The 24,877-nt window shown below is 44.2% G+C and overlaps 1 protein-coding gene across 4 annotated transcripts in view; it reads left to right on the forward strand.

The window, feature by feature from the left end:
• jarid2b (jumonji, AT rich interactive domain 2b) overlaps nucleotides 1-24,877 on the forward strand; it is a 536,459-nt gene that overhangs the window by 155,390 nt on the left and 356,192 nt on the right. Inside the window, exon 1 of one of the 4 annotated variants that reach the window (XM_038797046.1) lies at nucleotides 7,849-7,966. The exons of the other annotated variants lie outside the window; for them this stretch is intronic. The gene's annotated coding sequence lies outside the window, so the exon portion shown is untranslated. Of the gene's footprint in view, nucleotides 1-7,848; nucleotides 7,967-24,877 lie in introns of those variants that run through there. 4 annotated transcript variants of the gene reach the window in all.

The raw sequence follows: 24,877 nt of genomic DNA on the forward strand, positions 1-24,877 counted from the left end.
TCTCTGACTTTGTACTCAAATTGGTCTGCCTACTGTCAGTGCACTTCACAGTAATTTCGTGGTTGTGAAACATGAGGTGTCCTGAGTCTTTATGTAAATATACCTTGTGCTTCTCCTTTTGTTCGGCCATCCTCCTCCTCCTCCATGATCTGTACCCCTATTTTCGTTATCATTCCCTTCTCCTAACTCCTCAACCCACCGTCGCCCTTCTAAAATGGCCAAAATTACCCAATGAGTCCTGACATTGAATTCCTAATCGTGCCTTCCATTCTCTGCCTACCTGAGCACCAGCAGGTCAGTGAATAAGGATCTTTGACGCTGGTTGCTTTTTTTCCCAGTTCCTCTGTTCCTTAAACTAGTTTGTTGCATTCAATTGTAGTATCTCGACTGCTGTCTTGATTGCGATTATCTATCTCTAATTAAATACATTGAAATACTGAGGATGGGGTGGGGGTGTCGGATGAAAAGAGGAGGGAGCTGGAAGGCAATTTTAAATGTTTTTAAAGAGTACCCAATTATTTTTTTTCCAATTAAAGGGCAGCACGGTATCACAGTGGTTAGCACAATTGCTTCACAGCTCCAGGGTCCCAGGTTCGATTCCCGGCTTGGGTCACTGTGTGGAGTCTGCACGTTCTCCCCGTATGTGCGTGGGTTTCCTCCGGGTACTCTGGTTTCCTCCCACAGTCCAAAGATGTGCAGGTTAGGTGGATTGGCCATGTTAAATTGCCCTGAGTGTCCAAAATTGCCTTAGTGTTGGGTGGGGTTACTGGGTTATGGGGATGGGGTGGAGGTGTGGGCTTGGGTGGGGTGCTCGTTCCAAGAGCCGGTGCAGACTCGATGGGCCGAATGGCCTCCTTCTGCACTGTAAAGTCTATTTAGCGTGGCCAATTCACCTACCAGGCACATCTTTGGGTGTGGGGGTGAGAACCACGCAGACACTGGGAGAATGGGCAAACTCCACATTGACAGTGACCCGGGTCTGGGATCGAACCCGGGTCTTCAGCGCCATGAGACAGCAGTGATAACCACTGCGTCACCGTGTTGCCCTTGCAAGACAAATTTCTAACCTTGGTTTGATTATTGCGAGTAGAATGTTGAATGCCCTTTTGTATGCATTTTGCACAGGTAGTGCAATATGGTTATCTCTTAACTGCCCTGAGAAATAGTCTTACCTCAACGTTGTTATTTCAAACAGTCAAATAAGAAACCACACAGGTTAGGTATTGGAAATGACGAAGGCAAACCTAACCCAGTTTACCTGGCAAAGTCCTCTTCTGAGGAGGACTTTAACCTGAGGACTGTTCCACCAACTAGGTAGGCAACGACTGACCCAATCATATCCATTGAATATTACCGTGGAGACGATAGCCATGGTTTAACTGTAAAAAAAAAATTAAAAAATCTATATTCAATTTTGGGTGCGTTTAGCAGGGTGTTTATGGCTGCAGTGCCGAGAAACACCCCACTATTCAACGACACTTTCTATATTTTTTTGTCCTCAGTGAGTTTCTCTCTGCTGAGGCCACACAAGTCATTTCCTGCTGGCAAGCACAGCAGGAAAGGCTCCCCTCCGATCAGGGCACCATTTTGTCTGGCTGCCCCGATCTTCTTTCAGGGTCATGGTGCTATGGTGCCCAGAGGGAGTGCCAAGACACCACACTGCCCTGTCCCCGACCACCCTGGGGTCTCCAATGGTGCTATTATGACTGGTTAATGTTCGTGGAAACCAGTACTAAATGGCACCATGGCGAGGTCTCCCAGGCACGGCCGTTAGGTCCTGGGCGTTGATCACGCTCGGTGAAGACGAAATCCAGATCATGTGAGACTCCGTTTAATCTTGCGCGACATTTTGAACGTCACAAATCTCACGAGAAGCCCCTCATGAGATTCAACGGCTTTGTCCCGAGACCGAGTATGGCCCAACAAGTCTGTTAAATCTTGCCCAATGTCTCTGTTTCGTGATGTGTTTGGGCTTTAGATGAGGTTTTTTGGGGATATTCCTCTTCCCCCATCCTGCTAGAATAGGTAGCTTCTCAAGACCATCACTCTCTATTTACAGCAGGTATTTACACATTAGGACCCCTGAAGTTGGAGGTACTCTTTCCAGCTAAAACATTGGCATCTACTCAGCAAGATGTGAAATTGTCCAGGTGTGTCTTGTATACAAGAAACGGGACAAATTCAACGCAGCCAATTACCGCCCTATTGGTCTACTGTCCATCAGCAAAGTGATGGAAGGTGTAATCAGGAGTGCTATCAAGCGGCAGTTACCCAGCAATAACCTGCTTACGGACGCTCAGTATGGGCTCCGCTGGGGTCACTCAGCTCCTGATCTTATTACAACCTTGGTTTAAACATAGACAAAAGCTGATTTCCAGAGGTGAGGTGAAAATGACTGCCCTTGACATCATGGCAGCAGAGTGTGGCATCAAAGAGCCCGAGCAAAAGTGGACTCATTGGGAATCGGGTGAAAAACTCTCCACTGGTTGGAGTCATACCTGGCACAAAGGAAGATGGTTCTGGTGGTTGGAGGTCAATCATCTCCGCTCCAGGACATCACTGCAGGAGTTCTTCAAGGTAGAGTCAGTGGCCCAACCACCTTCAGCTGTTTCATCAATGACATCCCTTTCATCATAAGGTCAGAAGTGGGGATGTTAGCAGATGACTGCGAATGTTCAGCACCATTTGCGATTCCTTAAGTACTAGAGCAGTCCATGTCCAAATGCAGCAAGACTCTGACAATATCCAGCCTTGGGCTGACAAGTGGCAAGTTACATTCGGGCCACACAAGTGCCAGGCAATGACCAGATCCTACAGGAGCAGATTTAACCATTGCCCCTTGACATTCAATGGCATTACCATCGCTGAATCCCAAAAATCAACATAATTGATCAGGAACTGAACTGGACGAGCCATATTAATACTGTGGCTGTCAGAGCACATCAAATGCTAGGACCCCTACGGTGAATAACTCGCCTGCTGATCCCCCAAATTCTGTCCACCATCTGCAAGGCACAAGTCAGGAATGTAATGGAATACTCTCCACTTGCCTGGATGAGTGTAGCTCCAATAACACTCAAGAAGCTCAACACCATCCAGAACAAAGCAGCCCCCTGATTGGGGACTGTGATTTCAAGAAATGGCTGAAGACAGCAGGTACAATAAAGGCTGTAAGACCTAACAATATTCAATCTTTGGCTATGGGTATATCTTGTATTTAAGACTTGCGCTCCAGAGTTCAGTGCAGCTACAATACTACCGCCTGTCCAACAATGTGAAAAATTGCCTAGTTATGTCCAGTCCACAAAAAGCAGGACATCTAATTTGGCCAATTAGTCGGCTCTCAATCATCAGTAAAATGATGGAAGTTTGACTTGGCTATCTGGTGGTATTTGCTTAACAATTTCACCGATGCTCACTTTGGCTTCCTTCAGGGCCGCTCTGCTCCTGATATCATTACAGCCTTGGTCTAAGAATATATGAGCTGAATTCCAGAGGTGATGTGAGACGACTTGACGGCAAGGCTGCATTTGATTTGATGTTGGCTTCAAGGAGTCATAAAAGGAAGGTCATGTGACCCTCAAGATCATGCCAGCATCAGTCACTTCCGTTTCCTTGCTCTTTCTTTGTATGTTTGTTTCCTTCAAGTGCCCAATTTACTTTTGAAATAATTGATTGCCTCTGTTTCCACGAGTTCAAGGTCATTACCACTCTTGCATTAAAAAAAGCTCTTAATCGCCTTTCCAACTCCTACCCAAAACCATCAATCTGTGCCTGCTGTGGTCATAGAACATACAGTGCAGAAGGAGGCCATTCGGCCCATCGAGTCTGCACCGACCCACTTAAGCTCTCACTTCCACCCTATCTCCCTAACCCAGTAACCCTTCCTCACCTTTTTGGACATTAAGGGCAATTTAGCATGGCCAATGTACCTAACCTGTACATCTTTGGACTGTGGGAGGAAACCGGAGCACCCGGAGGAAACCCACGCAGACACGGGGAGAATGTGCGCACACCGCACAGACAGTGACCCAGCAGGGAATCGAACCTGGGGCCCTGGCGCTGTGAAGCCACAGTGCTAACCACTATGCTACTGTGCTGCCCCTTGTAGTCCTTGTAGCATCAGCTAATGGGTGCAGCTGGTCTTTTGTCTACCTTATTCAAACCTGCCATAACCTTGTACACCTCTGAAATCTCCCATTTGCTCCAACAAGAACAATCCCAACTTTTCCAACCCTCCTCCCTGGACCCATTTTGGTAAATACTCACTGCACCTTGTTAAGTAAGATCTTCCACAAGCTAAAGTGTGGTGACCATTGTGGCCTAACTAGAGCTGTATAAAGGTTTCGCATCAGTTCCCTGTTTTTCTGCTTAATACATAAATTTATGCAGCTCATGATCCCATATGCTTTTCTGACTACTCTCTCAATATGAAAGATCTGTGTACCAACTGGTTCCTGTGTCCCTTACACTCTTTAGAATTGTGCCCGTTTGTCCATTTTGCCTCTATCTCTCTTTTCCTCTCACACTTCTCTGTATTAATTGATTAGTGGCGAATAGCATTTACACCACACAAGTGCTGGACAATGACCGTTTCCAACAAGAGAGAACTGTCTCCTCTAGATGTTTAATAATACCACCAGTGTTGAATCCTCCACCAACAACTTCCTGGGGGTAGCCATTGACTAGAAACTGAATGGACCAGTCATATTAATACAGCTAAGAACAGACTAAGGCGAGGAATTTTGTGGTGAGTAACTCGTTCTGATTCCCCAAAACCTGTTCAACTACAATGCACATCAGGAGTGTGATTGAGGGCAGCACGGTGGCGCAGTGGTTAGCATTGCTGCCGCACGGCGCAAAGGTCCCAGGTTCGATCCCGGCTCTGGGTCACTGTCTATGTCTATGTGGAATTTGCACATTTTCCCCGTGTTTGCGTGGGTTTCGCCCTCACAACCTAAAGATGTACAGGGTAGGCCCATTGACCACACTAAAATGGCCCTTAATTAGAAAAAAGAAATGAATTGGGTACTCTAAAATTTTTTTAAAAAGGAATGTGATTGAATACTCTGCACGTGTCTGAATGAGTGCAGCTCCAATAACACTCGGAGCTCAATAGCATCCAAGATAGCGCAACCCGTTTGATTGGTACCTCGTCCACCAGATTTAAACATTCACACTCTACCATCAGTGAAAAGTGGCAGTAATGTGCATCATCGACGAGATACACTGCGGCAATTTGCCAAAGTTCTTCTGACAGCACTATCTAAACATTTACTGCCTTAGAAGTACAAGGGCAGCAAATGTAGAGGAACACCACTACCAGGAGGTTGCCCTTCAAGTTAAAACACCATCCTGGCTTGGAATCATATTCCCTTTCCTTCACTATCACTGGGTCAAAATTCCCCTTTTACCGTCACTGTGCCCACAGTGGTTACCTACACCAGATGGACTCCAGTAATTCAAGAAGGCAGCTTACCATCACCTACTCAAGGGAAATTAGGGATGGGCAACAAATGCTCCCATACCATGAGTGAATTAAGATGAAAGCTATAGTTGTTGCTGATTTTTGAAGTTATTGACTGAACAGGATTGTAGTTTGGTTTCTGGGCCAAAAGCATTGCATTAATGTAACACGAGAATTTTATTTTGCCCTTGTTTTAGTCTAAAATTGTACACTTATCAAATGCCTAATTGAGGATGTCCGGCGTTATTCTTGTTGCTGGGTGTTTAAACAAATGATTATGGCCAAGGGGGAAGATTTTGCAGGGAGTGAACACGACAGATTGTTGGACAGAATCCAAAATGACCTGTATGATACATTTTTAATTATGACTAATGCACTGCAAGTTTAAACTTGACCATATCAATCTGCTGAGTGCTGGAGTATAATTACTATGGAACCGGATTGGTTTAAACAGTCCTGAACTGATTAACGACAGTTCCCTTTTCATTTAGACAAGTGCACCTGCTGCATTTCAGCCACGGAGGCCTGATGCTTTTATGTGGTGCTTAGCAGTGTCCTTGCAGTTCTTCAGATTTGGCACAGTTTTGATTTAATCTTGTGTGGAAAAGGAATAAAGACCTTGCATTTATATAGCAACTCAAATCCTAAAGAGCGGCTAGCCGTAGACTAATTGCTTGTTCCAACATGTGTCTGTACCAGTAGTTTTCTCCATGGGACTTCTAATCTAATCCCATTGTCCTGCTTCCCCATAACCTTTAATATTTCCTCTGTTCCAAGCAATTATTTACTTTCTAAAAATTTTGTGTTGTGTTGTAGGAAATTGCACTTTCTAAACACCCTTAAAATAAATAATTCTTTGTGATCACCTGGCCTAATTTTGATTTCCAAAGAATCTTGAAGAATTTTCCAGCATCTGTCTGCCTGCTAAATTGCCCTTGATTTTTATCTGGTTTCTTGTCTTTCTGAACTTGCCACTATAATTTGGGGATGCAGAAGGCATCATCACAGTTCATGCGGGACAGACCTGTCTTTTCCTGAATATGATTGTTCATATTTTCAAATATGTGCCCTTTTATCATTTAGTCAACTATTGGAAACAATCCATCCTTCTTCATTCTGTAACCCTTTTATAATCTTGCTGATCCCCAGGGCAGCATGGTGGTGCAGTGGTTAGCACTGCAGTCTCATGGCACCGAGGTCCCAGGTTCGATCCCAGCTCTGGGTCACTGTCCGTGTGGTTTGCACATTCTACCCGTGTTTGCGTGGGTTTCGCCCCCACAACCCAAAGATGTCCAGGATAGGTGGATTGAACACGCAAAATTGCCCCATAATTGGAAAAAATGAATTGGGTACTCTAAATTTATTTTAATAAATCTTGCTGATTCCCATCAGACAACTTGACAGTTTTTTTTAAAGAACTCTTAACATTTTAATGCTTTCTATCTAGAAGCCCTATCTATCTAGTCACTACGAACCTCTCTCAACCTCTCGCTCTCCTAAATATCCAGGTCTCCCATAATGTGCATTATATATCTCCACTGTATCACAGGGGACAGCCTGTTCCTTGTATTGCTGCTGCCTGCTTCAAGTACTTAAACAGAGACTATCTACAACCAGAGAATGTTGATAACAGAGACTACGACCAGAGAACGTTGATTTGAATAGAGAAAAGGGGATGTACAAAGTGCCATGGCATGCGATGGGAAGTAATTTAAATGATTAGTGGTATATCCAACAACGCAACACACTGCTGGAATAAAATGTGGGCCCAGATTATGTGCTCAAGTCGTGGAGTGAGGTTTGAACCCATAACCTTTCTATTTGAAGACAAGAGTGATACTAACTAATGACACTTCAATCTGGGTCGACTACTGGAGCCAATTACTGTCTGAATTGTATGTAAATTGAAAGCTGCATTAATCATGAAAAGTTTGAGATTGCAGTGTTCCTTTATGCCAGCTGGGCACACATGCAATTCAAAAAAATTATCCATGGAGTGCTACCTAAGTTTTATATAACCATGAAAATTGAATTTTAACATTGCTTACTCTACTGCTGGACTAAATCTAAAAGAACATTGCTATTTGAATTGATAATTCTGTTGAAGTCCTTGAGGGGGTGATTAAGATAGTGGCACATTTGTTGCGTCTTGCGGCGCAGGATTTGCTTTATTTAGCTAGAATCACATGGGATAGTTCAGCTAAATTATTTCTGCTAGGAATGCTCACTAGGTACACAACATCTGTGGAGAGAAACCTTTTTAACGTTTCATATTGATGGCCTAACTTCTAGTTCTGTTACAGTGTTATAGACTGGAAACGCCAATTGTATTTCTCTTTCCACAGATGTCCGACCTGCTGAGTGTTTCCAGCATTTTCTGTTTTTGATTTGGATTTCTATTATCTACAGATTTGCACCTTGTTTTTAAAAAAAAAAGTTATTTACTTGCTGTCTGACCAAGGTAGAGTGGCACTTTTAGTAGGACCAGTGCCTGGGTTGGTAAGTGTCTACATTTCAAAGTAAATAATTGGTAATGTGATGCTTTGGGACATACTGAGGATGTGAATTTATTTAAGCTTAATTTGACTCTTAATATGATATAGCCATTCTGTAATGGGCAGATTTATTATGTTGTAATACTGACTTGGTGACCCAATTCTCTATGTGGTGATTAATTTCTTCTGTGAGATGACTTGAAGGCAAATATTTTGGAATTACTCACTTCATGTGACTACAAAATGTGTAAAATGTCTGACTTGTAATAACGTTTGACCTTTTGGATTGATTGATGCAGATTTTGCCAGCTAAATTAGTTCTGTTACCAGGTGTTTGTGGACTTAAGTGCAGAAGAAATTTATGCAACTACCACCTAGTCTTGCACTGATACATATTCCTTGGGTTAGGAATCTTCTCCAAACCTGAAAGTGTTTTAATGGCAAATATATCTCCAGTTTAACTGAAAAATGCAGTTTGTTAGACTCCAATATTGTGTTCTCATATTGAAGGTAAAGGGGGTTTAATTCCAGCCTAAGTTGCTGAGGTTGAATTTTTCTCTTGCTCTATCCATTTCAACTTTAAAAAAATTGGTTTTAGATTTATAATATGGCAAGTAACATCACACAGTAATAGAGATATTTAGAGTGGGTACATGAGGAAAAAAAAAATCAGAATATAAACAGTATACAAAGGTAACGTGTGTGTATAGATGAGGGGCCCTAACTTTGGGCCCCCGCGATCGGTTACCACAATCTTGCCGTATTAGCGTTATACCTCCTGGTATTAGAAGATACTAGGGGTGTGTATGGTGCTACCTGTGTTGTCCTTGCGATCACACCAATGTGTTTCCTTGCCCTTTGAGCCCCCTGGTTCCTCTGCTTGCTTTTCCTGCATTCTGGCTGGTGCCTCTCCTCTTCTCCACCCCCTATCTGTTTATGTTACGGCTTCCTCTCCCCTCCCTTATGATTGCAGATCACAGGGCAGCACGGTGGCACAGTGGTTAGCATTGCTGCCTACGGCGCTGAGGACCCGGGTTCGAATCCCGGCCCTGGGTCACTGTCCGTGAGGAGTTTGCACATTCTCCAGTGTCTGCGTGGGTTTCACCCCCACAACCCAAAAGATGTGCAGGATTGGCCATGCTAAATTGGCCCTTAATTGAAAAAAAATAATTGGGTACTCTAAATTTATATTTAAAAAATGGTTACAGATCACAAACGGGTCTTGGAACAGGTTGGTGAATTACTTCCACGTGTGGTCAAAGCCTTCCGCCGATCCTCAAATGGAGAATGTTATCCTTTCCAATTTAAGGAATTCCGCTAAGTCGGACAGCCAGTCCACAGCCTTGGATGGTGCTGCTGATCTCCAGCCGAGCAGGAATCTCCGGTGGACGATCAGGGAGGCAAAGACTTGGGCATCTGCCCTTCTCCCTGTAAAGAGTTCTGTCTGTTCCGATACTTTGAAGACCGCCACTAGTGGGCATCGCTCAACTCTCACCCCCGCCACCTTGGGCGAGGCCTCAAAAAAGGCGGTCCAGTACCCGACAAGTTTGGGACAAGACTAGAACAGTGGTCTGTGGTTAGCTGGGCCTCTGCACCGTTCGCATTTGTCCCCACGTTAGGGAAGAACCCGCCGATGTATGTTCTGGTCAAGTGCGTCATGTGCACTCCCTTTAGCTGCGCCAGGCTCAGCCCTGTATGAGGAGGCGGAGTTCGCCCTATGCCGTGCTTCGCTCCAGAGTCCTCCCCCTGTTTTTATGCCCATCTCTTCCTCTCACTTCTCACGTGTCTCATGTTGCTACTCTGCCTTCTATGTATCGGTCCCCTGCTGTCTGTACTCCTTCATCCTGTCTCCAACTTTTAAAGGAGACTTCTATCGTTGTGGGGGAAAATCTATGGTTCTTGCAGATGGGGGCCATGATGGACATTGCGAGCACCTCGAAGTGGTGCCTGAATTGATTCCACTTTTCAGTGTGGCCACCACCATTGGGCTTCTTGAGTACTTGGCTGGATGAAATGGGAGTGGAGTCATGGCCAGTGTTTGGAGCGATGTCGCCATACAGGAGCTCTCCTCTGTTCTTTTTCATTTTTTAATAAATGTTTTTCTTTTAATTTAAAGTACCCAATTCTTTTTTCCAATTTAGCATGGTCAATCCACCTACCCTGCACATATTTGGATTGTGGGTGTGAGACCCCATTTGGAGTCAAATGTTTAGGAGTGAGATGGGTCTGTGTGACCTGCACTCCGTTGGGTCTTTGTCTTTTTTAAGGAACAGTGACAGCAAGGCCTGTGCGAGTTAGGTGGCAGGGTCCCTCTCTGTAAGCGAATCATTGAACATCTCTCCTTGTGCTTCCGCAAATTTTTTATAGAAGTCCACCTGGAATCAGTCCGGACTGGGTGCCTTCCTCAACTGCATGGAGTTAATGCGCTCCTTGACTTCCCCAGTTCTAGTGGTGCTTCCAGTCCCTGCTTCTTTTCTTCCCCCACAGCTGGTATGCCCAGCCAGTTGAGAAACCATCATATCTTCCTCCGAGGACTCGGAGGTGTACAGCTCCAGGTGGAAGGTCTCAAAGGCCTCATTGATCTTATCTGGTGTTGTGACCAGTTTACCATCCTTGCCCTTCACCTGTGCTATTTCCCTTGTGGCTGCCTGCTTGCTCAGCTGGTGAGCCAGCAAGCGGTGGTCCTTGTCCCTATGTTCATTGAAGGTCCCTAATATCTGCGGAGTTGGTGCGCTACTTTCCCAGTGAAGAACAGGTCAAATTCCATTTGTAACTTTTTCCTCTCTGCCTGTAGTTCCACAGTCGGGGCCATGGTGTCGCAGATCCACCTCTAGTATGGAGTCGGCCAGCTGTTGTCTAGCCGTCCTCTTCTGCCATGTACGCTATTACTTCTCTCTCTCTCTCTCTCTCTCTCTCTCTCTCTCTCTCTCTCTCTCTCTCTCTCCTCTCTCTCTCTCTCTCTCTCTCTCTCTCTCTCTCTCTCTCTTCCCCCCCCCCCCCCCCCCCCCCCCCCAAATTATTGCCTTCAGTTCCTCGAGGGTCAGACCTCCCTGTTCTGATTGCAGGTTATATATCCATTGCTAGCTTATGATGTTCTCTCACAGACCGCCTTGTTGGCGAGAAGGGCTGTGTCCAGCCTCCACTGTGATAGGTGTTGGGCCCGGTCTGTCTCCAATCTCGCATCCACATAGTGTGGTGTGTGGTCTGAGATGACTATTGTGGAGAATTTCGCCCCTCCCCCCACCCCGTTCCCCCCCCCAAAACCACGCACAGACGCACATGCACCACATGGGGCAGCAGGGTAGCATGGTGGTTAGCATAAATGCTTCACAGCTCCAGGGTCCCAGGTTCGATTCCCGGCTGGGTCACTGTCTGTGTGGAGTCTGCACGTCCTCCCCCTGTGTGCGTGGGTCTCCTCCGGGTGCTCCGGTTTCTTCCCACAGTCCAAAGATGTGCGGGTTAGGTGGATTGGCCATGCTAAATTGCCCGTAGTGTCCTAATAAAAGTAAGGTTAAGGGGGGGGGGGGGGGTTGTTGGGTTATGGGTATAGGGTGGATGCGTGGGTTTGAGTAGGGTGATCATGGCTCGGCACAGCATTGAGGGCCGAAGGGCCTGTTCTGTGCTGTACTGTTCTATGTTCTATGATGAGTTGGTAGGAGTCTAGGTCAGGGATTTCTGCCGTGGTTTTTTTTTGATGAAGCCAGCCTCCTCCCAATTGGGGGCATATACATTCACAAGCACAACAGCTAACCATTACGTAACCCCCCCCATATCACCCTATTTGTCACTGTAAATCTGTAAAGGTCGTCCTAAATAGTATGGCAATCTCCCCTCGCACCGTAGTACTCTTGGTAGGTCTGTCCTGTCCAGCTTTTTCTTACTGTCAGTCGGCAGCATTGTGGCTCCCCTTTGGGTGCAGGGACCACCCCCCCCCCCCCCCCCCCCCCCCCCCCCCCCCCCCCCCACCCACCCTCCGGCCTGTTGGTTTGTTCAGCCTAGCAAACAAAGAAACATTGTTAATAGTCGATACATGTCCACTACTGCTGTCTTCCCAACCCGTTTTTCTGGATGAACCCGTCTGTGTCCACCGACGTGTTAAAATTATGTTCCTTATTGGCGTACATTGCCCAGAGACCTGCTGGGTACAGCATTCCGAACCGCACCTTGTTCTTGAATAAAGCCACCTTGACCCCATTGAACTCAATGCCCTGATAGATGTGGATTGTATGTCCCTTCCATCGACAGGGTCGTGTGCTTCTCGCCCAGTTCAGAATTCGCTCCGTTGTCCTGGTATTTATGGAGATTGTGGAGGTTAGCTTGCTTTGGGCTTTTGTTGGAGCAAGCTGTGGTCCTGGTCTACCTCTGGGGGCTTGGGGGAACTCTGCTCATTGCAAAAATGAATTATTGAGTTAGTATTAAATCTCATTAGGCTTAGAGTTATTGGAAATTATTCTGCTGTTCAGGGGTTGGGTCCAGAGGTTTGTTGGAACAGAGCAGGAGTGCTTTTTTGGATACTTTGCTTATTCATGTCTGGTCAAGGAATTGATGATTGAAGAGCTGAAAATGTTCCATTCTTGTCCCTTTTATATGGCAATGTAGATTTTGGATTCTATCCCAAATATTATATTAAATTCTTCTTCTTTTTAATAGGGTTTAGACCTACCTGAACTTGACCTTTTGTACATTTGAGATGCCCTAAGGACAGGAGGGAAATCAACGGAAAGGAATACAAACCTTTGAAGAACTTCGGAACACAGGGGAGGGGGGCATTCAACCTCTAGAGTCTGTCCCACCATTTAATTATGGCTGATACCTATCTTAACTCTATCTACCCTCCTTGGTTCCTTAATGCTTAAATGCTCTTTGGTAAAGTCACCATTGTTCCAGATGGCCATAGTCTGCTTTCCACTTTGAGGGGAGAGCTTACTGGTGGTGATTTAACCTGAGGATCACCAAACATCAGGCGAGGGGCAAGGTTGAGAAGGCTGAACCTTCATGAATAACCTCAGCCAGTGCAGGACATAAGAACATAAGAACTAGGAGCAGGATGTAGGCCATCTGGCCCCTCGAGCCTGCTCCGCCATTCAATTAGATCATGGCTGATCTTTTGTGGGCTCAGCTCCACTTTCCGGCACGAACACCATAACCCTTAATCCCTTTATTCTTCAAAAAACTATCTATCTTTACCTTAAAAACATGTAATGAAGGAGCCTCAACTGCTTCACTGGGCAAGGAATTCCATAGATTCACAACCCTTTGGGTGAAGAAGTTCCTCCTAAACTCAGTCCTAAATCTACTTCCCCTTATTTTGAGGCTATGTCCCCTAGTTCTGCTGTCACCCGCCAGTGGAAACAACCTGCCCGCATCTATCCTATCTATTCCCTTCATAATTTTAAATGTTTCTATAAGATCCCCCCTCATCCTTCTAAGTCCCAACGAGTACAGTCCCAGTCTACTCAACCTCTCCTCATAATCCAACCCCTTCAGCTCTGGGATTAACCTAGTGAATCTCCTCTGCACACCCTCCAGCGCCAGTACATCCTTTCTCAAGTAAGGAGACCAAAACTGAACACAATACTCCAGGTGTGGCCGCACTAATACCTTATACAATTGCAACATAACCTCCCTAGTCTTAAACTCCATCCCTCTAGCAATGAAGGACAAAATTCCATTTGCCTTCTTAATCACCTGTTGCACTTGTAAACCAACCTTATGTGACTCATGCACTAGCACACCCAAGTCTCTCTGAACAGCGGCATGCGTTAATATTTTATCGTTTAAATAATAATCCTGTTTGCTGTTATTCCTACCAAAATGGATAACCCCACATTTGTCAACATTGTATTCCATCTGCCAGACCCTAGACCATTCACTTAACCTATCCAAATCCCTCTGCAGACTTCCAGTATCCTCTGCACTTTTCGCTTTACCACTCATCTTAGTGTCATCCGCAAACTTGGACACATTGCTCTTGGTCCCAACTCCAAATCATCTATGTAAATTGTGAACAATTGTGGGCCCAACACGGATCCCTGAGGGACACCACTAGCTACTGATTGCCAACCAGAGAAACACCCATTTATCCCAACTCTTTTCTTTCTATTAATTAACCAATCCTCTATCCATGCTACTACTTTACCCTTAATGCCATGCATCTTTATCTTATGCAGCAACCTTTTGTGTGGCACCTTGTCAAAGGCTTTCTGGAAATCCAGATATACCACATCCATCGGCTCCCCGTTATCTACTGCACTGGTAATGTCCTCATAAAATTCCACTAAATTGAACATGCGCAGCTGGTCTCACTCTGCATCACGAACCAGCTGTCTAGTCAAGTGAGCTAAGCCGGCTGCCTATATTAAAATATTCTCATGCAATTTTCCAACAGCGCCAGGGTCCCGGGTTCAATTCCTGGCTTGGGTCACTCTGCGTACTCTGCACGTTATCCCCTTGTCTGCATGGGTTTCCTCCGGGTGCTCTGGTTTCCTCCCACCAGTCCCGACAGACGTGCTTGTTAGGCGAATTGGACATTCAGAATTCTTCCTCAGTGTACCCGAACAAGCACTGGAGTGTGGCGACTAGGGGATTTTCACTAACCTTATTGCAGTATTAATGCAAGTCTGCTTGTGACATTAATAAATATTATTATTATTACTTTCTGCAAAGCACTTGTGCAGTACAGCTTATTTTTGCACAATGAGTAATAGTGACTGATTGGAAGGAATTCCTTGCAAGGTTAACTTTTATGTCTGTCTGAGCTGAATGATTCTACTAAAGTTAAAATAAAGCAGTACCTAAAATATGTTGGATTTCTAACTCGAGTCAGCCATGGTTCAGAGCAAGCGCTCTGAGTCAGAAGTTTGCGGATAAGTCCTACTCCTGATTGCTGTCTGACAAGCTCATTGCACTACATGACCCTTTTAATGGAGATACAACTGTACATAGATGAATCTCAAAAGTGAACTTTGCTTGTTTGTGACTTGTTTGTTGCTTGTATGATGTGCTTCTCATTTGCTGAGCGACTGCAGCTTAGAGGAAGCATGATTATTATTTGCTGTATGTGGGAGCTCGCTGTGCACAAATGCTGCATTTCCGACATTACAGCAGCAATGACACTAAAAAAAATTGTGAAGCAATTTGAGCAACTTGGGTGCATGAACAGTGCCATACACGTGTGACATGCCTGTTTGAGTTACTTTAACCCTTTCCTATCTCAAAATATTTTTTTAAAATCGTAATATTGCAAATATCCAGAAAGAAGCCTAATCAATTTCCAGTATAGTGGTTCACAGTTAATGCCAAAATATTGAAAGGTTTCAGCCTTGCCAACAGAGTTTGAGACCTGGGGGGGGGGGGGGGGGGGGGGGGGGGTTTATTTAAAGACTATCTCCCACCAGAAGGATCTCTGACTCAATTCAGAAAACAATTCCGAAAGGGAGCCTGCATGCTTGTGGGGCCTAAATGTGTACATAGTGTAAAGAATTAGGTTAGTTGCTTGTGCTGCAGCCTAGCACTGGTGAATGCATAGGCAATCCATAACTCCGCTTAAGGCTGAAACTAGGTCTCTACTTGTCAGGGGAATAGGTGACCTTTTGCGTCTTTTGTTGGGGCGGCTTCTGTTATCGGACCATTTTTTCTATGGGAATGCTTATCTTAGCAGCAAGCAGATTTGTGCCTCCTTAAAGATGCCTCGAGCTGATACAGAACATTGTGTCTTGATTTAGGGTGATTTCAATGAAGTTTTTTCGATTTTTAAATGCCACCCTTGCAGAAAACCATTTTACTTGACAAGATCCTGCTGCTCCATCTTCCAAGAAAACTGCAGAATTGAATCTTTGTGACAGTGGTTGGGGGGAGGCTTGCCATACAAAAGTACCTCTCGTACCTGTATATAAAATGGAACTGATGATGGTTAAGGGGATTTAGGTGCCCATTCCATTATTTCATTACCTTATTTGGTGTAGCAGGTTTTATTTATGGTTTGCACCCCCCTCGGTTCAGATGCATTATCCAGATGAAATGTTTTGTTTATCAGCGAATTTAGTATTTTTTGTATATTAATCTGTCTTTGTAACTAAGTGATTGCCAGTAATTTGTGCTCATGAGGATTCTATTTGGTATATAATGTCTTTCGGAAACATAATTTTTTTACATTGGCTGTATGCGGCTGAATTTCAAAATATTGGAATTTCTGGGTGCCTAAAGCAAACTAGGTTAGTTTAAGGCTTTACTGGGTAGTGGGCCTGAGGTAATTTGCTTGTCAAAATACTGTTGGGTCAATGTCTTGCTGTATGTACACAAGCCAAGTGTACTAATGTACTTCCTCTTGAGGATGCAAATGCCTCAGCTTTACAGCAATTGTTACAGGCAAAGTTTACATTTTAGTGCCAAAAGAAAATAAAGATATTTTACATCTGGTAAATGACCATCAGAAATTGTTTGCTTTTTGGCATATGTTGCAGAAATTAAATTGTTTATTTCAATAGTTAGTAAAACTGAATTTTCTTTTTGCTCTTATCTTCATCACTTATTTTTCTCTGCTGCACTCTCTTGCAGTCATTCTTTATCATTTCCTCAGCTTCATAAAAATTGTTGGACAAGTGACTAAACTAGTTTCACGAAGTGTATATGTCTGTCATTGTTGGATGTATATTCAATATATTAGCTCATCAAGTCATTTTGTGACATTGAGGCCATAATATATAGTCATAGTATTATTTAGGCAAATGTGGCAGTCAGTATGTGCACAACAAGGTTTCCCACACGGCACTATGATGACTGATTGGTATTTGGTAGTGCTGTGGTGTTTGGTAATGAGACAAATGTTGACCAGGGCACGGGGAGATTTCCCTCTTTGAATAGTGCTATCGGCCAGGGTTTAAAAACTCCAAAGTATATTATGGAGTTCACCTGACCTCTAACTGTTTATTGAATTTGGTTAGGAGGAGCAGAAGAGCCTGCCTTTCGGGTGTTATTCAACAGAGTTCTTAGGCGCTTTATAAAAGCAAGCTTTATTCTACGAATTTAGTTAACATTTATATAAACACACACACTAAGAATTTTAATCAACTACAAACATAAAGGATTCCCCTCAATTCAATAGCAAAATCCAAGTAAAACCAGAAACCACTTTTCAAAGGTGTGACCCAGCACATGGCATTCTTACTGGTTTAGACTTGTTCTTGATACTCTGTTCCTCTTTCAAACAGCAGATTTGAATTCCTTCCAGAAAGCAATTATCTATTTTAAGTTATTAAGTAGCCTGCAACAGTTTTTAAAATGAAGATAGAGAGACACTTCTTTCAACCTGTGCAGTTCAAACCCAGTCCAGACTAAGCCGAAGTAAAAAATCTCTCGGAGCCACAGCCTAGCTCCACCCACACAATGACATCACTGAAGCCATGTGATAAGCCAAAAACCTTTCTTTTTTTTAATAAATTTAGTGTACCCAATTAATTTTTTTCCAATTAAGGGGCAATTTAGCGTGGCCAATCCACCTAGCCTGCACATCTTTAGGTTGTGGGGGTGAAACCCACGCAAACACGGGGAGAATGTGCAAACTCCACACGGACAGTGACCCAGAGCCGGGATCGAACCTGGGACCTCGGCGCCATGAGGCTACAGGGCTAACCCACTGCGCCATCGTGCTGCCCGCAAAAACCTTTCTTAAAGGGACACACCCATGACAATAGTGCCATGAGATCATTGTGTGATTATGTAGACAGACAGGTCTCATCCAAAAGACAGCACCCCTGGCAATGCAGCACAAGTCAAAACAATGTCCCAGAAATCATGTTTAAATTAGGGAGTAGAGGTTTGATTATTTTGAAGTGAGCTATAGTTCTATTTCAATAAATTGATCTCTAAGTTGGTGCTTTTACTCACTTGCCTTCTTTGTATTCTCATATGGGAAAAGTCCACAATTTGAAATTACAATCAATTTGCCAACCCCATATTGACAGAAACTAGGATTGGTTTTACTTGAGGTTGCCTCTTCTCCTCATGTCCCCCAACCTCCTGCCACTAACAATTTTTATTCACACATTTGCTTTAAATAAGGAAAACATCCAAGGCTTCACAACACTGCAAGTAGACAAAAATAGAGATTGAACCAAAGGAGGAGGTGCTAATCTTCGTCCGTGATAGGTTTTAAGGAAGGCCTTGAAGACACGATGCAGACTAGTTTAGGTAGGGAACCCCAGTAGGCATTGTATCGGCGATAGAGCAAAGGGGTTAAGACCAGCCATGAGAACATGGGATCGTCGAATCTGGAAATACAAAAGCAGTTTAAGCAGCAGATGGGCTATGGCAGGCGTTGAGATGGGAGATGTTGCAGAAGTGTAAGTAGGTGGTCTTTGTGATCTAAAGGTTGGAAGCTCAGATCGGAGTTAATGGGATGCAGAAAATTGCTAACTGTCTGGTACATCCTGAGGAGGGAAGGGGATGGAATTTGTGGTGAGGCAATGGTCTTTACAATGTACAATATAAAAATGTCCTTGCATATGTGTGGTTGGGTCTTTGCTTGGGGATCTATCTTTTCACCCTCCTTGGTAGCGCAAGGGTATGGCTTCTGATTACACACTTGCCAATAACTGAAACAATATATCCATCAAATTTTAAATTAAAAAAAAAATTTAGTACCCAGTTCTTTTTATCGATTTAAGGGGCAAATTAGCATTGCCAATCCACCTACTTTGCACATCTTTTGGGTTGTGGTGATGAGACCTGCGCAGACGGGGTGGGTGGGGGTGCAGGGTGGGAGAGCGAGAGAGAGAGAATGTGCACACTCTGCACGGACAGTGACCCGGGGCCAAGATTGAACCCAGGTCCTCAGCGCCGTGAGGCAGCAGTGCCAACCACTGCGTCACCGTGTTGCTGTATATATCCATCAAATATTAACCTATTTTACCATAAATTGTGTCGCCCCCCCACCCCCAATTATGTTTATCTCCACTAGCTATGCAATTTCCTTTCAATTACTCGTTGGTGGGGTTTTTGGGTTCTTCACTAACTGTTAGAAATACTGAGATAACCTTGTTCATGTTGTGAGCTTTTCTGCTATTTATTTGGTGTTTTGAAGGCTTCACCGGTTAGGCTGGCATTTATTGCCCATCCCCAGTTGACCGTCAGAATGTGGTGGTGAGTTGCTGCCTTGAACCGCTGCAGTCCGAGGTGTAGGTACAGGCCCTCAGTGCTGTTCGGGAGCGAGTTCCAGTGTTTTGACCCAGAGACAAGTGAATGAACAGTGATATTTTTCCAAGTGACATGGAAGGGAATCTCCAAGTGTCCACTGCTCTTGTCCTTCTAGGTGGTAGTGGCCGTGGGTTTGGAAGATACTGCCCAATGAACCGTAGCAAGTTCCTGCAGTGCAACTTGTACATGGTCCACATGGCTGCCACTGTTAGTCAGTGGTAGAGGGCTTGAATATTTGTAGAAGGGGTAGTAATCAAGCGGGCTGCTTGGTCCTGGATGGTGTCGGGCTTCTTGAGTGTTGTTGGAGCTGCACTCATCCAAGCAAGTGGAAAGTATTCCATTGCACTCCTGATTTGTGCCTTGTAGGTGGTGGACAGGCTTTGGGTGTCAGGAGGTGAGTTACTTACTGTAGGATTCCTCGCCTTTCACCTGCCCTGGAAGTAGCCACAGTATTAATTTTTTTTTTTTTAATTTAGATTACCCAATTATTTTTTTCCAATTAAGGGGCAATTTAGCGTGGCCAATCCACCTACTCTGCACATTTTTGGGTTGTGGGGGCGAAACCCACGCAGACACGGGGAGAATGTGCAAACTCCACACGGACAGTGACCCAGAGCCGGGATCGAACCTGGGACCTCAGCGCCGTGAGGCGGTTGTGCTAACCACTAGGCCAGCCACAGTATTAATATGGCTAGTCCAGTTCAGTTTCTGATCAATGGTAACCCCAGGATGTTGATTGTGGAGGATTCAGCAACCAAAATGCTACTGAATGTCATGGGATAATGGTTAGATCCTCTCTTGTAGACCTGGTCATTGTCTGGCACTTTTGTAGACCTGGTCATTGTCTGGCACTTATGTGGCGTGAATGTAACTTCCCACTTGAAACACGCCTGGATATTGTCCAGGTCTTGCTGCATTTGGACATGAACTGCTTCATTATCTGAGGAATCACAAATGTGCTGAACATTGTGCAGTCATCTGCGAACATTTCCACTTCTGACCTTAGGATGGAATGGAGGTCATTGAAGATGTTTGAGCTTAGGCACTCCCCTGGGGAACTCCTGTAGTGATGGCCTGGATCTGAGATGATTCACCTCCAACCATGGCAACCATCTTCCTTTGGAATTTTTTGAGAACATTACCAGTGCAGTGGATAACGGGGAGCCAATGGATGTGGTATATCTGGATTTCCAGAAAGCTTTTGACAAGGTGCCACACAAAAGGCTGCTGCATAAGATAAAGATGCATGGCATTAAGGGTAAAGTAGTAGCATGGATAGAGGATTGGTTAATTAATAGAAAGTAAAGAGTGGGGATTAATGGGTGTTTCTCTGGTTGGCGATCAGTAGCTAGTGGTGTCCCTCAGGGATCTGTGTTGGGTCCACAATTGTTCACAATCTACATGGATGATTTGGAGTTGGGGACCAAGGGCAATGTGTCCAAGTTTGCAGATGACACTAAGATGAGTGGTAAAGCGAAAAGTGCAGAGGATACTGGAAGTCTGCAGAAGGATTTGGATAGGTTAAGTGAATGGGCTAGTGTCTGGCAAATGGAATACAATGTTGACAAATGTGAGGTTATCCATTTTGGTAGGAATAACAGCAAACAGGATTATTATTTAAACAATAAAATATTAAAGCATGCTGCTGTGCAGAGAGGCCTGGGTGTACTAGTGCATGAGTCACAAAAGGTTGGTTTACAGGTGCAACAGGTGATTAAGAAGGCAAATGGAATTTTGTCCTTCATTGCTAGAGGGATGGAGTTTAAGACTAGGGAGGTTATGCTGCAATTGTATAAGGTGTTAGTGAGGCCACACCTGGAGTATTGTGTTCAGTTTTGGTCTCCTTACTTGAGAAAGGACGTACTGGCACTGGAGGGTGTGCAGAGGAGATTCACGAGGTTAATCCCAGAGCTGAAGGGGTTGGATTACGAGGAGAGGTTGAGTAGACTGGGACTGTACTCGTTGGAATTTAGAAGGATGAGGGGGGATCTTATTGAAACATTTAAAATTATGAAGGGAATAGATAGGATAGATGCGGGCAGGTTGTTTCCACTGGCGGGTGAAAGCAGAATTAGGGGGCATAGCCTCAAAATAAGGGGAAGTAGATTTAGGACTGAGTTTAGGAGGAACTTCTTCATCCAAAGGGTTGTGAATCTATGGAATTCCTTGCCCAGTGAAACATTCATTAAATGTTTTTAAGATAAAGATAGATAGTGTTTTGAAGAAAAAAGGGATTAAGGGTTATGGTGTTCGGGCTGGAAAGTGGAGCTGAGTCCGCAAAAGATCAGCCATGATCTCATTGAATGGCGGAGCAGGCTCGAGGGGCCAGATGGCCTACTCCTGCTCCTAGTTCTTATGTTCTTTGTGCCAGGTATCATTCCAACCAGAGGAGAGTTTTTCCCCTGATGACCATTGACTCCAATTTTGCTAAGGCTGATGCCATACTTGGTCAAATGTTGCCTTGGTGTCAAGGGTTGCCACTCTCAATTCACCTTTGGAATTCAGCTCTTTTGTCTATGTTTGAACCAAGACTGTAATGAAATCAGGAGCTGAGTGACCCAGGTGTAACCCATACTGAGCATCTGTGAACAGGTTATTGCTGAGTAAGTGCTGCTTGATAGCACTTTTGACGATTCCTTTCATTACTTTGCTGATGATGGACAGTAGGCTGATGGAGTGGTAATTGGCTGGGTTGGACTTGTCCTGTTTGTTATGTACAGTAGTATTGTGGATAGCACAATTGCTTCACAGCTCCAGGGTCCCAGGTTCGATTCCTATTACCTATTAATTTTCTATTACCTATTTAAATTACCTATATTTTCCTCTTCCCATTCTTTCTGCCAGGCTGACATTGTTGGGAGCTGAAAATTGATGTCAACCTCATAGGCATCTCTGCAAATGTCACTTTCTTTTGGATCAGTGTGCAAATATACATTGGTGGTGTCAGCATGAAAAAGAGTTGACTTTTGAAATTTCTCCAGTTGACTTTCTTGTCACAGCCAAGGTAATGCTGAAGTAAATTTAATTACATGGCATGAACTTTCCTCAGTCTGTGCTCATGTGCCATACTCCTCTGGTAATTTATTCTAATCATTAGCAGGTGCTTGATGTTTGAAAACATTTGCATGTGCATTTGTTTCAGTAAAATCTAACTTATGAGCTTGTTTTAATTTTGGTGTATGGCCGATGTTTAGAAAATTTTAAACATCCAAAAAGGAGGAAAGCTAACTTAAGGCCTGAGTTGTGATAGAGCTTTGAATCTTGGGCAATTCATCACATTCAGCCATGGCCATGAAGCCATTTAACATTAATCCCACCTTTCAGGATGGGGCAGGGGGGACCCAGTCCAGAGCTTCATTGTACAATTTCTAAAAATTCCATTATGGGTTTCCTTGGAGCAATATAGCATACAAAGTCGAGATGGGTTCAGTAATGGTGATTTTGGATTAAAATATTCATCCATGTTAATTTGCATGGTCTCCCAGGTTCGATCCCGGCTCTGGGTCACTGTCTGTGTGGAGTTTGCACATTCCCCCCGTATTTGCATGGGTTTCGCCCCCCACAACCCAAAGATGTGCAGGGTAGGTGAATTGGCCAGGCTAAATTGCCCCTTAATTGGAAATAATGAATTGGGTACTCTAAATTTATATTTTAAAAAATTTGCATGATCTCCTTGTATTTGTAGAACAAGTTTGTGGCAGGACAATTAAAGTACTGTACTGTATTCAGATTGGTACTGACTATCCTTTAGTCTTTCACAGTTCATTTGTTTAAAAAAAATGCAATGTGCCCATGCTTAACTCCTGTATCATCAGCCTGGGTTGCTGGATACTATGGCAGGTGACATTTTTCCCCTCCTTGACTTGGGTACTGAGGCTAAAGTGAACTATCTTCGCTAAGATAAAGAAAACTGAGTAACAGAATGAGTCAAACTTTTCTGGTCTTTTATGGTCAGTGATTAATTTCCTCAGCTCCATGTTATTGAGGAGGATCTTCATATCTGGTTAAAGCCAATTGAACCTATCTTGAAATCTAGACCCATAAATCTAGACCTTTGGAAATCTGGCATAGACGGATTCTAATTTGTGTATAGCCAAGTAGTTATGCTTGTGTTTTTCAAAGCCTGTACGTACACGTTGTCAGTTGCCAAAATCTATTTTTGTTTTTATTTATAGGTTATATATCCTCTTGGAAGAGGATTCCACAGCAGCTCTAGCATGTTTTCGTGATAGAAGCAACTGTTATTCCTGTCATCTGTTTGTAAAGTTTTCTCCTCTTCTGAAAGTGCAGACTTTTCTGGGAAAGAACCTATACCTTATCTACACAATGATGGTTTGCCCATTGATAAGGGGAGAGCTATAGTCCAACTTAATCTGACTCCATTGCATGTACAGCAAGAGCTATTGAATGGAAATCTGGGTATATGACATCCGACTTTATTTCTCTATCCAGAGGACTAGTGATACCGTGACCCCTGGCTGCCCTTATTTCTCAATTGTCTGTTGCTGTAGATTGAGACCAATCGGTAAACAAATCACAGACCAGGCAGTCAGTCTGGGACCATTTGAGGTGAAAGATTCCAGATTTATTCATTATTTACAAATTAACCTTTTAAAAAATAAATTTAGAGTGCCCAATTCATTTTTTCCAATTAAGAGGCAATTTAACGTGGCCAATCCACCTATCCTGCACATCTTTGGGTTGTGGGGGTGAAACCCACGCAAACACGGGGAGAATGTGCAAACTCCACACGGACAGTGACCCAGGGCCTGGATTCGAACCCGGGTCCTTAGCGCCGTAGGCAGCAATGCTAACCACTATGCCACCGTGCGGCCCTATTTACAAATATACTTGAGGTAATTCCTTTAAAGTATCATTGCCAACTTTGTGATATTGGTTGTTGGATGCTCCATGATTCCAGAACTTAAATCTAGACAACATGCTGCTCTTCTTTGCTGTCTGGATGAGGGACAGATTTAGCATTGGGTATGATGTCGTCTTTAGCCCGATTGCTTGCTGGCACTTGCAACTTAATAACTAATTAGTTAGAAATGTCAGCTATGCTCCTCAAAGTTGTGCATTAGACGCCACAGTCCAGGATTTAAGCAAACAAACTAAACGGATGCTTCAGCTGATTAGTGAGGAGTGCAGCTTTATCAGAGGCGCTGTCTTTTGAGTGAGGTGTTACACAACCGTTTAGGAAATTAGCAAAATATTTTGCTTTGTTTATTTTTGTCTGTTTCAACCACTTCCCAGCAGGAAACAAACATAAAGCAACATTTCCCTCGTTACACAATATGTGATACTAATTTAATCGGTTTCCGTATCTTTTACTATTTTTCAAGTTTATGATGGTGTTCATCCACCCTATATGCCACTGATTCTGTATTAGACTGAGTGTGGTTTACCGGTTGTGACCTACCGGAATTGGGATGATCTTTGGCCAGTAGATCCTAGGAGAGGCCTCTTCCGGAATCCCAGATGGTTGTTGAGCCTTGTGAGGTCTATCGAGACTTGCCTCACTTAACTCTGCCAATGCCAGATTGAACCAATGGCCACAATCTTCAGGCCTTGCCGAGGTGACCCCAATCGTGCCGTTTAGCACTTTGGGGGGGGAGAAGGAGAGAGATCTGGGCAGGGTGGCACCATGGCACTGTTAATGCCAGCCAGGCAGGGTGGCATTTTACCGAAACCGGTGATCGGGCCCTGCCAGGGAGGGGGC

The sequence above is a fragment of the Scyliorhinus canicula genome, chromosome 5, assembly GCF_902713615.1.
Source record: "Scyliorhinus canicula chromosome 5, sScyCan1.1, whole genome shotgun sequence".
NCBI lineage: Eukaryota > Metazoa > Chordata > Chondrichthyes > Carcharhiniformes > Scyliorhinidae > Scyliorhinus > Scyliorhinus canicula.